The 13,325-nt window shown below is 47.4% G+C and overlaps 1 protein-coding gene across 1 annotated transcript in view; it reads right to left on the minus strand.

Moving 5' to 3' along the window:
* Zbtb38 (zinc finger and BTB domain containing 38) overlaps window positions 1-13,325 on the minus strand; it is a 50,515-nt gene that overhangs the window by 23,131 nt on the left and 14,059 nt on the right. The window contains exons 3-4 of the mRNA XM_013029891.1: window positions 12,985-13,047; window positions 11,984-12,333 (exon numbers count right to left, since the gene is read on the minus strand). The gene's annotated coding sequence lies outside the window, so the exon portion shown is untranslated. The remainder of the gene's footprint in view (window positions 1-11,983; window positions 12,334-12,984; window positions 13,048-13,325) is intronic.

The raw sequence follows: 13,325 nt of genomic DNA on the forward strand, positions 1-13,325 counted from the left end.
CGGGGCCCCCTGTCCGCCCGCCCGGGCCTGTCTGCCCAGGGCCGCACAGCCACGTGTTTACGCAGCGGCAGGTGGGTCTGTCGGCGGTAGATCGGTCAGTCTGTCCTGACCGTGGGACCGGCTGCTGACCGACTGCTAAGCAGCTCGTCTGGGCCAGGGCTGCTGGCGTCGGTCTGCATGCTTTCCTTTTCGTCCTGATAACACGGACCTCGTTCTACACTTGTCTTCAGAACCCATTTCTGCGCCCAGCGGGGCCAGGTTTAAGAAGGTGACTGCTTGGTGACTTGGAGTAGCCAAGCCAGGGCGGGGACTTCAAACCATACAGAAACACCACCACCACCACCACGAAGACACAGGATCCAGAGGGGCGGGAAGGAACACGAAGACACTGTTTTCTGCCTTCTGGCGCTGTGCACCCTTCATTCTCTCCGTGTTCAGAGACCTACTCCCAAAATCGCATTCGTTAGGGAGGGACTCACCTTCCCGCTTAGAAAACAACTGCCAGTCAGAGATGCTGCCAACCTGGTCTGTGCTCTGCTTCTACGGCCGTCCGCTGAGGGCTTGGGAAAGGCTGAAAAGCAGCCAAGCGCCTCCAGGAAAACGGGTACAGGAATCAGGACTCAGGCTGGGGGCTGGGAAGGTGGCTCAGTGGTAGAGCGCTTGTCTCACATGCACGAGGCCCTGGGTTCGATTCCTCAACGCCACATAAGCAGAAAAGGCCGGAAATGACACTGTGACTCAAGTGGTAGAGCGCTCGCCTTGAGCTGAAGAGCTGAGGGACAGCACCCAGGCCCAGAGTTCAAGCCCCACAACTGACAAAGACTCATGCTAGGTTGTCTCTTGGCTCTGTGGGCAGGATGGTGGGGGTAGGCATATAGAGTCCACCCTGGGATCCAGCCTGTCTGTGTCCAAAGACCAGCTTCCTGGTTTACACGGCCCCATTTCACCTCCCCCACCTCAGCTTTCCTGTTCACAGAATGGGGCGCCTTTAAATATTAGCTTCCTAGAGCTTTTTGAGAATTCCATGAGATAAAGACATGTGGCAAGAGGCAAGATTTACCATGGTACCTAGCACATACTGAGTGTTCTTTCCCTGCAAGCTGTTGTGGGTGTTGCTAGTGCTGAAAATATTCAGAGTTAGCTTGTGTGTGTGTGTGTGTGCACACGTGCGTGTGTGGTACTGCAGATTAAACCCAGAGCCACGCTCATGGTAGCCAAGTGCTCTACCACTGAGCTACATTCCCCAGTCCTTCTTCTTACTGTAAATTTTTAGGTGATGTGCACAACTCCACTATTGAGCTACCAACCCCAACCCTTGCATTCAGAATTCAACTTCCTACCATTCAAGCAAAGGGGATCACATCACAACTCCCCACCCCACCCCCCCACCTCTCTCTCTGTGCAACGAGATTTATACTCCAGAAAATTTCCATGGGTAACCTTCTAGAGTCATCTTGTGAGTGCCATATGGAGATTTCAGTCCAGGTCTGACTCCAAGGTGACTTCCGTGCCTGCCTAACCTGTTCCTGTGGTACCTTGATCGGCAGGGCCAGGGTCAACAGCTTGTTGCTGGTGAAATCCGCTCTGGTTTTCCTAAGAGGCTTAGCAAGTGAATGGCTCCTGCCATCCGTGTGTTAGTGTGTTAGGTCTGCGGAGGAGAACAGCCCTCCCTCCCTCTTCTTCCTGAAGGCCAGCATGCAGCCTTACCAGAAAGCATCCTGCCCCCAAACCCCTAAGCACCTGTAACTGATAATCACCTGTCAATCACCTGTGAGTCGGCAAGGGGAACCTCATCCTCTGAGGTCACTTCCTGATCCTCTGGGTCCCGCCTCCTTCTCCCCCTTCCCTATATAATCTCTCTCCACCATTAGTCGAGCCACGACACGCTATGTGCTGCACTCTGCACACCTACATCTAGCGCCGCCAGGCACCTGGACAGCATGGTGGTCTTTCCGCAACCCTTACATGTACCACAGACACTGGTATTTCTCTCCCACCAGAGCCAACTGTTTCTCCAGAATGGAGTACATTTCCCCAAATTGTTATTAATAACTAAAATATCACAGCAATACTTCCACACATCATTGCCTAAAACTTACATAATCAGACGGTGCTTCAAAATTTTCCATTCTTCCTTATAACTAGTCACAGATTCTCTCTCTTAATCATGCTTCTGAGTATGAGGAACTCACTGGAAATTTCCAGAAGTATTCACCTTGTTGTAACGGATTCTTTTTAAAAAATAACCACATTTTTTTCTATAATAATTTTCATTTTAATATATTTGCAAAGAAAAAAATGAAACAACGATTGCAAAGCTTTTTAAGTTTCTACTCTCTGAAATTACTACCGGTTCATCTTCTCAGTACAACTCCTGACCTCTGCCAGGGGCCTGGTCTAGCAAGCTGCTCTTGTTTTCCACCTCATTCTAGTTAATTCTCACATGATTTCTGCTGTGCTGCTATGGTCAGCTCGGAATTTCTGGTTCAGTCTGTTGGCCAGTTTCACACTGACTGGCCCTTTTCTCTCTCTATGGGGCTTTAAGGTCATCAGAGCATCATATAAAAAGACGACGTGGTACATCTCTTTTAGACCCATTTGCTTTCTATATTTCCTGGCCACCTGTTTGAAATCTAGTTCATTCTGATGCCTATGCTTGCAGGCTCTGCTGCTTTACCACTTACTCACACCAAATTCTCTCTCTCAGCAGCCCCTCCTCTGGCTACTTATCTCTTTCACCTCCAAGTGTTTTAGGCAGCCATTCTCCATCTTTTTCTCTCATTTTGCACCACATATTCTTGGGGGGGCTCTGTGTGGGGTGCTCTGTTTGGGGGGGATCACAGCTTCTGAAGAGGCTTTGTCTAGAACTTGTTCCTCCCAAGGGGTGTGAACTAGGGCCCCAGGATAAGTGCTGCCCCACAATAGAAGAGAGCCCAAGGTGGGGTGAGGGGGAAGGGGGAGGACCGGGCTCTACCCAGCTCCATGCTGAATGCTGCCTGCTGGGCCTGAAGAATATTCCAATGAGGCCTCAAGTCAGGACTTTTATGAGATCTATGAAATGTGAAGGAAAGCGGAGGGGGCGGGGAGTCTGAGGAAGCCTCTAGCCAGGACCAATTTATAAGCAATGTTTCTTCAAGACTTTTTTTTTTCAGTACCGAATTTGAACTTAGGGCTTCATGTTTGCTAGGTTGGGTGCTCTACCACTTGAGCTATACTTCTAGGTTTTGTTTCCTTTTGATATAAAATGTTTATGCTCTTGATAGGAAGATACACAATATGCTTACAAACTATCATCTCAACTGTTAAACATGCAAGCTCAGTAAGCACAGGGTTCTTGAGTTCAAACCCTGGTACCTCCAAAAATAGTAAAAGGAAGAAAGAAAATGAGTCTTCAACTTCATATCCAGTCCTTGATCTGTCTTGATATGGTTCACAAATAAGGATTGTTTTTACATTTTTAAATGAATTGGGGGGAAAATGAAGATGTCAAGCTATAAAAATTATATGAAATTCACATTTGTATCCATACATGAGATTATAGAGACACAGCCATAGTCCTATCTAGTATTTTTTTTAATTTCATCAATACATATGTGTACATTAGCTTTCTTTCTATGTAAATCCCTACACATATTCTCAGATTTGCTTCCACTCACTGTCAAATAAAATGTATGGGAGGCTCCTATACTGGACCTTAACAGACCAAGCCAAAAGGTCCAGAGAGCTAAACTGCAATCAAGCAGTTTATGTGAGCTTCTGAGGAATCAGAAGATAAACAGGCCCCATAGTGGCCAGTTTTTGTGGCATAAGGAAGTCCCTGAGCTGAGCTTTGTAAGAAAAGTACCCTGGCTTATGCCAGTCCTTCTCCACGAATCCTCCCAAGCTGCCTTACAAAACCCAGCCGTTGCCAGCTGCCAGCAGCTCACATCTGCAATCCTAGCTACTCAGGAGGTTGAGATCTGAGGATCGCAGTTCCAAGCCGGCCTGGGCAGACTGAGACTTATCTCTAATGAACCAAGAAAAGGCTGAAAATGGAGCTGTGATGCAAGTGGCAGAGTGCCAGCCTGGAGCGCTCAGGCCTTGAGATCAAGCCCCAATCTCAGTACAAACAAATGAATTAACTAAGAAATTCACTTAAAAAAACCCCACAAACATATGCACTAGACACCATGTTGAAAATGAACTATACAACTTGTGGGTAGGGTTGGGAAGGAAAAACGGGGAGACAGAGAGGGAAGGGGTGACACTGTTCAAACACAAATGTATTCATTACCTGACTTACGTAACTGTCACCCCTCTGCATATCACCTTCAAAATAACGAAAGTCCAAAACAGCTGCTATTCGGCTCCACGTAACAGAGCACCTATTTTGTCTTTTACAGACGGGTACTGCCTGAATCATGAAAAAAATCTCAAGTGAAAGCTGGAAGTGTTGCCAAGTTTATTGGGAGAACCAAACTGCCAGGCCACATTCTAGCGCAGGGGGTAGCAGTTTGAACTAACATAGGGAAGAGGGAGAAAGGGGGACGACCTCAGCGGATGAGGAAGTGACCTCCGAGCCTGGGGACCTGCCCGTGCTCCAGGTGCAGTCAGACAGCAGTCACCTGGTAGTGACAGGTGCTGGGCAGCTTCTTCTAGGGAGGGCCACCAGGAGTGTTCCCAGAGAGAACAAAGCCGGGAGCTGCGAGCTACTGAGGTTTCGCCTGGTGAGAAAACAAAGGGAAGGAGCCATTTTTCCCAGGCGGACCTAACAAAAGCCAATTCGTTTGTTAAGCTCAAGTTGTGGGAAAACTGTCTTTTCCCACCACAAAACCTTTTAGGGAGAAAGGTCTCCCGTCCCCTGGTGTAGCAGAAGAAACCACTGAACTGAGTGCTCTTAGCGCTCTGGTCACAGTCCCCCCAGTGGGAGAGGAAGGGCAACAGATGTGGTTGGGATTCTCATGAAGGACAAGGGGCGAGAAGCAGGGCGCCAGGCGCCAGGCGGCGGCAGGAGCTGGCCTCCTGCGGACCAAGAAATAGGGACCACCGGAAGAGCCTCTGGGGATGCTCAGAGAGCTCAGATGGCAGAGGGTGCTCACTGGGGAGGGCGGGAGAGAGGGAAGGAGGAAGGAAGGTCCGAAAAACGGAGGAAAGGAGGCTTTGGTGCCTCCAAAAGCCAGAGCAGTATGGCTGCCACGGGCAGAAGTATTTCGGTCATCTGCAGCTTGAGCAGCTTGTGTGGGTAGACCCGGGCTTTGCCGAGGACAGAAGCCCTGGGCCACGGTACAGGTGGAAGGGCTGCTGGCTTCATCCTGGGCCCCACCGGGAGGTAGCCAAGCTGCCGTGGCTCTGGGCTGTAAAGGCCGGCGATGATCTCTGCACAGAAGCCGATGTGTGACAAGAAAGCAGTGAAGCCGTTTGTGAAGGCCTCAGACACCACCGCCACCAGTTCCTGCGCTGAGAAACTCCCTGAAGCCTTTTTTCTTCTGGTGGCAACCTCTATCCACTCTCCCCCTGGCACCCCATACCTCAAGAGTGCAACACGGTAGCCACTCCCTTCCTTGGCCCTGGCTGCCTCCTTTTGTTCTGTCTTCCCTTATCTTCCGCCCCCCCCCCCATCTTCCCTCCCGCTTGGCCTTGCCGGGACTCCCCAGTCTGCTTCCCAGACAGTGGCCCCACTCCTCCACGTGGTCTCCCCAGTAGCCTGCACCCTTTATAGAGACTTTCCATGGCGCAGTTCCTTTCTTTTCCTTTCCCCAGTTGGAGAAGCAAGCTTTTTCAAGGCGGGGACGGGGTGGAAGGGGGGGGGGCACTGCCCTTCTGGGACTGAACCACGTTCTCAGCTGGTGGCTTTTGTTTTCCAATGGCACCGGCTTGTCAGGCCCCCGGGGCAGGTGCTCTGCGTCACACTCACCCCTGGGGACCGGACTGTGAGGCCTTAATTAGAGCAAGGCTTCAGATGGAGTGGGAGATTTTAGCATGCAAAAGGAAAGGAAATTTCAAAATAGCCCTTTGGCTGCAGTGATCCACGGGTGAGGAAGAGAGTTACTGTATTATGGAAAGCACATAATGAGAACCACCACTGCCTTTCATGAACACAGAGAGAATATGGACACTGGCATTTCTGAAAACAGAACAGCACCAGAAGACAAACGGTCATGGTCGTCGGAAGCCGAATGTAGCGAGTGTGGATCTCAGAGATCTAAGGGCTGGTCTCGAACACACAGGCAGTCACAGTTGCAGAAGCCATTCAAGGAAAAGGTGCAAAACCCATTGTGAGATCAAAAGAGCAATTTCCTGGTCAATGAGAGGCTTGGTGGCATGGCCTGGGACTCCCTCACACAGACAAGTGATTTGCCAACTGGTCTCTGATTCACCTGCTGCCCAGCCAGCCAGGAGACGCCCTTGCCCCCACCCCACCCCCCATGGTCCTGCTGCCCTGGAAAGGTGAAAGGGCAGAAGCACAAATGCACAATTTTGCATTCAAAAGCTCCTCAACTTAGCATCTGCTCATGCATGTGGAAGTGACAGCCGTTACTGAGGTCACCTGGCAGTGGCGGAGGACCAGCTTGGAGAAGGGTGGTCAGACATACGGCTGCTTATTAGGTGCCAAGGCATCCTGGGAAGGTGGGAGAACAAGACAAAAAGTCCAAGTGGAGAACCGGCTTTGCCATCAGCTCAGCTGCCCCCAGACAAGCCAACTAAGTGAACAAAGGCCACTAAGAGAACACATACCATGCATTTCTTTCTGCACCAGGGACCACACACAATTGTGCCTGTCCATCTTGTGCTCTAGCCTGTGTCCCACAGCAACCCTGTTAGGCTCGGTTCTGCCAGGCTGATGGAGGTGTCTGTCACATAGTAGTTGCTCAGCAAAGGCTCCAGGAAGTGGGTTGGATTGCTTAAGTCTCTGCCCCCAGTTAGGCCTTTCTTTTCCCTTTTTCCTTTTGGGAGTCCTTAAGTCTTGCACTTACGCAAGAAAAGAGTCAAAGCATGAGATGCTGAATGTATTGAAAGTGATAGCAATGAGAAGTGGGAATACAGCCTGGGAGGGGGAGGGGGGAGAGAGAGAGGGAGGGAGGGAGAGAGACAGACAGACAGAGACAGAGAGACAGAGAGAGAGAGGGCAGGCTTAGAGAAATCCCAGTCTCCTGAACTCACCAACCCTGTACTAAGGGAGAACTTTGTTCGAATCCCTCCTTTCTTGTGATGATGTCTCCTTTATTATACAACACAACTCCTTCTGCCCATGCCATACTACCCATTGCCACCTAAGAAAAGCTCCCAATGGGGTGGGGTGTTATCATCTGCGAGTACAGGATTTAAATGACACTTGACAACCCACAGGTCGCCCTGGGTCACTCCAACTGGTCTGAGCGGAGCCTGGAAGCATACTTCTGCAACCTTCCCATTCTCCGTTAGAATTAGACCAGACGCTCTATGTTGCGTTCTCATACGGATTGTTTCAGCCCTCGGCATCAGTGTGTGGCTAGGCGTGTAGCAAAAGCTCTCCTGCATTTCTGTGGCTCACCACTGCTTCCTAATGCTTGGGCCATAGTCTAGAAAAGACTGGAATGTTTCCCTAAAACAGATGAGCCAGCCAAGACACCTCGATGTAGCAAAGCAAACTCTGCGAAAATACAGATCCGTTTAACTAAGTGCTCCTGGAATGGTCAGAGGCTCTGGTGAACCTTATGGCCTAACTCGTGTGGCAAGTCTCTGGCCTCTTCCTGGCCTTCATCTGCAGCCTCCCCTGAATGGTATAAAGGGTCCTACTGGCCCTTAAGAATCTTTTAAGCACCATTTCCTGTAATGGAGAAAAAACACCCTATAAGCCATGGGGTCTTTCAGAGGCCACCCACAGGCTAGGAATCTAGTGGTTCACAGCTGTAAACCTAGCTAGCTGAGAGATGGAGGCTGAGGATCACTATTCAAGGCTGGGGCGGAGGCTGTCATCTAAATAAAAATTTTAAAAAAGCCGTGAGACTCCCCTTGACCCAGGGCTGTGTCAGCCGTGCCCACCGTCCGGTGACAAAAGGAAGCTGGAGAGGGAGAATCCCAGTCAAGGCCATCCTGGACATAAATCAAAGCCTCTCTTGAAAAGAGGTCCTGAATTCGAACCCATGCCGGCAAAACACAAAAACAAAACATCAACGGGTAGATCTCTGCAGAGCCAAAAACCTTCTGGCCAAAGCTGTGTAAGCCGCAGTGGGGGGAGGGGTCGGGACAAAGCCACCTTCTGCCCTCACCTGTGGAAACAAAATATCAGGGGATGCCTCGGTGTTCTGCCATACCCTGGAATCCTCAGGGTATGGGTTGGCGCTAAGTCTGGGCCAGGATTTCGTCACCTTGGGGAACTGAATGGCCCTCATTTCCTGAGGTGGTTTTGGGGGGGGGAGGCTGGGTCCCCACAGGTGCTACCTCGGGGGCTGGGGTCACCCTAGGAGCCGCCTTCGGAAGGCTCAGCCATGAATCTCAGACGTCTCTGGCTACACGCCACCAGCAAGCCAGGCTGGGCTGAGCACGCCTCGGCTGGTGGGCCTCCCCGCTACACGTGATCCCCACTCTGGAAGCACGGGAGGCCTTCTAACCCGCCATCCTCCATGGCTGTCCTCCCACAATGCACTGCTCTCACAGGACATATTTTTACGTTAGTTTCTGCCTTTGCCTTTGTCTTTTTATTTGCTTGCGTGTTTATTTTTGCCTGGTCCCCCACCTGTAAGAAGCAGATTCTGGTCTTGTTCATTCCTGTATTTTCCTACTTCTGGTACATAGCAGATACACATTAAATACGTGGGGTGTTTCATTATCAAGAAATCTATAGCCAGGTGTGGTGGCTCATACCTGAAATTCTAGCTACTTGGGGTGCAGAAGCTGAGAGGCAAATCTGGATAAAAAGTTCATGGGACCCTCTTTCTGAACCAATAGCTGGGTATATGGTTCAAGCCCATCATCCCAGCTACGTTAGGAAGAGTAAAATAAGAGAATCACAGTCCAGGCAGAAGCTAGGCAAAAATTTAAGACCTATCTCAAAAATGTAAAGAAGGGCTGGCAGAGTAGCTCAAGTGGTAGTATGTGTGCCTAGCGAGAGTTGAGGCCCTGAGTTCAAATCCTAACATCACCAACAGAAAGAAAGGCAAACTATTAAGGACAGCATGTTCTGTGGAAAGGGTGCTATTAAACATAAGCCACGTGACTCCAAGAACTTAAGGGCTTTGAATGACTTAGTCATAAAGCAAAAAGGTTCTAGAGTTTTCTCACATGTCAAGCAGAAGTCCCAAGTTGTGCTCGGGCTACAGGCCTATCTAAGGAGAGACAGATCCACGGTAAAGGGTGAGGCATGAAATCTTGTATTCCCATTGAATTAAAGCCTGGAGAAACATTTTCTATTCTCCAACGGGTGGAGGTAGGTGAGCTGAGAATTTTATACTATAAATCATTCAAGCAGAAAGCCACACATTTTCCCCTTTCGTTTTAGTGAGAACAAAGCAGTTTGCACACTCTTCCTGTCACACCTGCTCTGGCCTGCCCTGGGCAAACACCTTAGCCAAAAGTGTAAATGGACCAAGCAGTCTTTTAACCGTGGAGAGAGGCTAAGTACCATCTTCAAATCAGCAGGAGACATTTTCAGCTAATCTAGGAAATCCAATAATAATCATAAATGGGTGAGTTTGGAAAAGCTTTGTGCCTCGTACTGTGGCATAAGGAGGCAAAGGATTAGGCGAAACACGACCAAGTAATAAATAACGAATTATTCTTCCATTCACTGGTCTAGATATTAAAGCGACAGTGGTACAATAGACATCCCCAGTGGTCTTTCTGGCTCCTGAAAATTGTTATTTAAAATTTCTTTCCGGTACAACCAAGAGCAACAGAAATGGAGGCTGCCATTTAAAAAAAAAAATCACTGGGTATGAAAATCTGCAAGATGACGTAACCATGCTTGGGTTATAAACAAAAGGATGGGCAGTCTCTAAATGTTGAGTCTACAAGGCACTAGTTTTATGGTTAAAAAAACAACAACTGTACAGTATCATCTGATCTTGTCATTAAGATTCAAAATGGGTTCAAACAACTCAATTGTACTGGCCTATCAAAGTAGAAAACATTGTAGTTACAATCTTTCTGAAAAGCAATAGTGTTTTAATCACAAATGCCCAGGTTTGAGTGGCTCAAAAGCAAGTGGCCATTAGCCCGACCTTACTGGAACTGCTAACACTACTGGTCCTAAAATAAAAGGCAACACTGAATCAGCCTTCTGACATTTCCCTTCAGTTTATCCAGGTCTGGTAGATACCGTATTCAGAATGTACTTAGGCATTTTAAATCAAAGGCAGGAAGGAAAATGGCTTCCAAGCAGCTTAAAAAAAAAAAAAAAGTGTTGCAGAAAGAACATTTGATAGCTAGCCGAGAGCACAAAACCACTCTGAGACAAATTAAGCCACAGACGGGATTTCAAGCAACATACTTTGGTTGGTCTCAAAACAACAACACCACAATAACAACAAAACTCACTCTTTAAACCCATCAGAGGTCTGGTTGTACAGAAAGGACTGCAGAATCTTGACAGACTGCTGGAATAAAGCAACTACTGGCCCAGAGGTCGGGAGACTCAACATTCTTCGTGTGGCAGCAAACCTTGGGGAGGCCTTAGGTTTGACAGAAAAGCTTCTCCCTAACACACCGACAAAGATGCTCCCATAAAAGCTCAATGTGTTCTTGTCATTGGGATGGAAGACTTGGGCCTGGGCCCTTCTCTACCGGGAGCATGGAGGTTACCAATGGAAGGAAATTAGAAACATCAGCACTTTCTGATTCTCGGGATTTCTGAAATGCCTTTTGTTTTAGAGGCGCCGGTGAACTCATGATAATGGAATGACACTCCTGAGCACAAACCTTGACCTGCGTTCTGGAGCATACTACAAAGAAAACCTTAATTCTGAAAGCACTGAGTACCAAGGAGGTGAGGTACAGAAAGCTGTGACTGGTTAAACTTCCTCTATGTATTGAGAAACATGACTTGATCTGGAAGGTTACAAACGGCCTTTTTAAAACGTTTACTACCACTGCAGGTTCTATATGACAGAAAGAGAACTGTAAAATTTTCATTAAATATTCGTTTCCTTGTTTTAAGAAAAAAATTCTTTTTGCATATCTCTTGTTGCATTTTTAAGTACAGTATGGTTACCAAGGAAACAAGTCCTGGCCCAATGTTAATTTGAAATGAAAACATATATATACATATATGTGTGTGTGTGTGTGTATATATATATATATATATATATATATATATATATATATGGAAGTTCAGCTCAAAGAGCTTATGAAATTGTTTTGGAAAAAAATGACAGAATTTAGCACTTACAGAAGCACAATAGAATGGTCTGGGATTTCATTTGGTGAAACTCTTATTTCTTCTGAGGGTCATTCAAATTTAATATTTGCCCCCTTTCAAACTTCTAAGTCCTCACCCCACCCTCAATGACAACTATACAAATAGTGTATTTTTCCTATCTACTGTCAGAAGAAATTGATTTTGGAAGAATATAAATTTTTATTTTCATCCTTCCACCTAACCCGCTTAAAAACCGCTGTTTAAATTTTAAATATTTTTTATGTTTTTTTACGAAGCTTATTTGCACTTTCAGAAATTATCTCCAGAAAACCCATTTGTTTTTAGTTTCAAGCTAGAATGGAGCTGAATCACTGGACTTTTCAAAAAATACTCTTTTGTCTGGTGGCGCCACACCTATCACATAACCTATCACGTAACTTAAAAAAGGAATCGTCTCACCTTCATAGCATATATTTTTTTAAGTTTATAAAAGCCCTATGTTTATATAGTATCTGAACAGGAAACCTATCGTGTGTAATACCTTCCCCCTCCCCCAAAGATTACAACTATCTTAGTTTTTATTTTGAAAGTCATATTTTCATACATGTAATGCTTTGACCGCAGGGCTCATTAAAAAAAAATCTATAAAACATGCAAATTTCAACCTACCTGTTCGTATCACTCAATGCACAGCTAGCAAGACAAGACCCTCGGCCATTTTTATGTAAGGTGATGGAGACCAACAGCCTTTTCCGTCTTCCTGCTCACAAGTTTCACATGCAACTGTCACACGCACCAAAAATCAGACGCAGAACAGCTGGAATGTACTGGGGTCATGAGAAGTGAATTTATCAACAGGAAAACAGGATTGGAGAGGGAAGTTTCTCCTCCACCGTGTCTCCGAGGCTGCGTGCAGGGATGATGTGCTGGTCTCCCTCTGGCTCCTCCTCAGAGCCCAGAGCTGACCGCTCCGGAGGCCACCGGCACACTTGCTGAAAATCAAACCACCGGCACCAGCACTGAAAATACAAATCGGAGGAGAACTCAAGTTGTGTGCACACCACCACCACCACGACAACGACGGAGTTAAAAATAGACTCCACCTTGCCTCCTACCTGCATAATAAACATGTAAGTTTCAAGTGTTTAATTTGATATTCACATTAATTAACAATACAACATACATTATTAAAAAGACAGCAATTGCAAGAAGAAAGAGGAGACACCATCTGGTAGCATAGTTTTGGTGGTGGTGCTGGCTTTAGGGTTTTATGGGGTTGATTTGGCTTTGTTAACAGACACCCAGACACAGACACACACCCAGACACACACAAACACACAGACACACACACATAAAGGTAAAACTGTATTTCTGCATGTGATGAAAAGCTACCAGGCAGAAGCAAATGAATCGCAAATGAAAGGTGATGTCGAAATATTGAGGGCTGTAATGAGGCGAGAGCGAGTCCTCGCTAACAGATGATATGGAACCCAGAGCATTTACATACTCACATGTGAAATACTAGGCAACGTGTAATGAATTCTACACACAGCATGCACACAGCGCAAGCACCGCTAATCCTGCCTGCCATCTTCAGCTCGCAGGAGTGAGACCCGAGCTGCATGCAGCCCCGGGCACCGGGGAGGAGGAGGAGGCAGGGGACAGCTCACCTTAAATGCGGTATCTGATTAATGTTGTAAGTGACATTGCATAGCCGCCTCAGAGTCTTGGTTCTACCGGGTAGGAGGGAACAAAGAAAACTGTCATCAATTGGTGATGCAAGATGAGCTCAAGCACTAAACCCTGGTTAGCCAACTCCAAATTCTGCAACCAGGCAGTAGAAGGCATTGCAGACACTTTAGTAGAGCTGCTGAACAGTGAGCGTGCGCATCTGCCTCTGAGATTCAAGCCATCCTTTTGCTAAGGAAGAAGAAAATGAGCTGCGGGTAAATACTGTCCTGTCTTCTCCAGGAAGAAAGCTTTCAATACAGTACGTATCTGTTCCTGGTGC

Source organism: Dipodomys ordii, unplaced genomic scaffold (genome assembly GCF_000151885.1).
Source record: "Dipodomys ordii isolate 6190 unplaced genomic scaffold, Dord_2.0 Scaffold124, whole genome shotgun sequence".
Lineage (NCBI taxonomy): Eukaryota > Metazoa > Chordata > Mammalia > Rodentia > Heteromyidae > Dipodomys > Dipodomys ordii.